The sequence below is a fragment of the Balaenoptera physalus genome (assembly GCF_965194825.1).
Source record: "Balaenoptera physalus genome assembly, chromosome: 2".
Lineage (NCBI taxonomy): Eukaryota > Metazoa > Chordata > Mammalia > Artiodactyla > Balaenopteridae > Balaenoptera > Balaenoptera physalus.
The window spans coordinates 82,559,317-82,562,384 of record NC_138883.1 but is presented as its reverse complement, the minus strand read 5'-3'; positions in this window follow the sequence as shown (position 1 = coordinate 82,562,384).

Here is a 3,068-nt window from a genome sequence, read left to right as displayed (position 1 = left end):
CCATTTACAAATTTCCCAAACTCCATCTTCACTGTTAAGAATATAAGCTTTGTGATTCTGTCAGACAGATATGGACTAAGCCAAGCTGATTCTATGAACATTTCATATTAACAATATTTATTGGGCTTTGTTTAGCATAATCCCACTTATGAGAAACGTACATCTTTGTTCCAACACATAGGAATGATCATCACAATCAGCCTATGGGATCTCCCACTCTTAGGCAGTAACATAAGACTCCTCCCAGCTAGTAGGTTAATGTGTAGAAGATAGGGAATGATCATCACAATCAGCCTATGGGATCTCCCACTCTTAGGCAGTAACATAAGACTCCTCCCAGCTAGTAGGTTAATGTGTAGAAGATATCAGTTGGATCCAAACTTTGCTAGCCCAACTCGTGACTTAAGAGTGAAGAGGAAAGTCTCCCAAAGCTGTCCTATTTGGAATACTCATTTTAATTCATATTCAGTGGTAGAAACTAGAAAAGTTTCTCAGGAAGCCTTTGGCCCTACTCCAACCAACTTTCTCTTGGGCAACCTCTGAACTTCATCTGAGAGTACATTTACCAAAGAAACCCACAGCTAATCTATACTCCTCTAACTCTGGAGGAAATGAGTGGAGTTGGGTCAAAGAGAGGAGGGACATGACCTACATGTATACAAAGGGAATGTTCTCTTGAGCAAGGTGGACCCTTGAATACCCACCGTAGGTTCAGATGTACCCCAGCAGGCATTTGGGGAGTGGATTTGCCTAACCTCCTATGGACTAACTTGTACTTATTCCTTAGATCCAAGAGGAGTGAATAATGAGATCTGCCTGGAAATTTAATCAAGTTAGTTCAACCCTTTCAACCAATGAAAGATGGGCAGAAATACATGATACATCTTAAGGGTAGATAACTATGAATGAACATACTTTTACAATTGCCCACATTTCATTGGCCAAAGCACATTACATGACCAAGCTCGACATCAGTGGGGCAGAGAAATATATTCTACCTCTAGTAGGAGAAACTGCAATATCATATAGCAAAGGGCATTGATGCAGAAAAAGGTAAAAAGTTGAGAATAAATATCTATTGCTGCATAATACATTATCTTTAAAACAGCAAATATTTATTATCTCACGGCTTCCATGGGTCAGGAATCCAAGAGCAGCTTAGTTGAGTGATTCTGGCTCAGTGTCTGTCATGAAGTTTCAATCAAGTTGTCAGTCAGAGCTGCAGCTATCTGAGGCTTGATGGCTGAAGGCTCTGTTTCCAAGCTCACTGCCATGGTTGTTGGCAGACCTGTTCTTCTCCATATGGACGTCTCCAAAGGCTGCCTGAGTACCCCATGACTTGGTAGCCAGCTCCCCTCTGAGTGAGTGATCCAAGAGAGAGAGAGGAAAAAAAAAGAGAACCCAAGACAGCCACTAAGTTTTGTCACTTCATTTCAGAAGTGACATACATCACATCTTTCATATTCTATTGGTCCCACACACCAACTCTGCTGTGTGAAAGGAGACTATACAAGGGTTTGGAAACCAGAAGGCAGGGATCATTGGGGGCCATCTTGGCTGTGATAGGTTGTAATAGCCTGTGATAGGTTGGCTATCACAGTTGTGATTTAAAATACCTTATTTAGTTATCCCCATAATCCGCTGAACTGTTTCCACACTGTAGTATTACTGGGTTCAAACCATTACAGCTAACCCAGGGCAATAGTATTTGTACAGATTTTTTTGTCAAATCTTGTTAATTTTTTTACCAAAAATAGTACTATAAATATCAATAGTTTTTCACCTTTGGGCTTTTTTTTTTTTTTTTTTAACATATCTGTCTGCCTGTGCATACATTTTCTTCCAACCAGCACATACTCATTACCACTTATTCTCCATTCACCAGTCGCACAGATGAGTTCTCAAATATCACTCTTTCTGTGAAGCCTTTCCTGACTACTGCTCACCTCGGACAGTATCCTCCTATGTCTCCACAGCTTTTTGGACGTACCTCAGTGAAAAACCCTTAACCAATCACAGAGTATTTATATTCTTCTCGGTCTCCTTCATTAGACTGTGAGGCTTCCAGGGCCCAATATTTGGCATAATAGCAACTCAATAAATGTTTGAAGAAAGCATGAGAAGGAAGACAGGAGAAATAGAAGATAGGGCCTAATCTTAACAGGATTTCATTACACTGGTTTCCTACCATCTACTAGTTAAGCTTCTCCGATGTGTCAGGCAGTATTAGATGCTTTCATAGTCATCATCTCATGAAATTCTTGCAATAATCTAATAAATAAGAATGATTTGGGGAGGGTTTGCCTATCAAGCTCAGAAAAGTTAAATAATTTTCCAAGGAAGTGGTAAAACCAGCATTTCATCCTTGATTCTTGCATTCTAAGCTCACATTCTTCACACCACCCCTTTCAGCCTCTGTAGGGAAGAGGCCCCTTGCTTTTACTATACTGAACAGTGTACCTACTACTTCCTAGAACGAGTTCTCTCGCTCAGTGATCCTCCCACATCAGTCGCTAAAAGTCATTTCTGAGGATATTCCTTCACTCTTCACCTGTGCTTTGATTCGGGTTCCAGAACCCCCAGCTGCGTAAAGCCTGGGAGCTCTCCCTTTCACCTAAGAGGATGAGTTGTGTCTGGAGGAGCAGACACATTACAGAGGAGCCTGGAGAAACCCAGAGCCCTGCAGGCAGGAAGCGCCCAGCAGCCAACTCCAGCTCCCTGGATCCGCTCACACAGAGGAAGCGAGCTGCCTCAGGCATCTCACTGCACATGTCCATCCCTGGAGCCAGGCAGAGAGCCCTGCAGACTCTGACATTTAAAGGTCACATCTTCTAGGAAGTTGAGAGGATGAAATGAATGGCATACATGAAAGTATTAAGAATTCTTTGAGAGAAAACTGCGGCATCAATTCAAAATAGCATTAGCATATTTTTGAAAACCATTATTTACGTTAATTTGTTTTTTTCCCAGCCAGTTAACTTGGGCACATATGGATACACACATATAAAAGTTTTTAAATAAACACACACATAATACATAAATAAATATAATACTAATTTTTAAAAAAA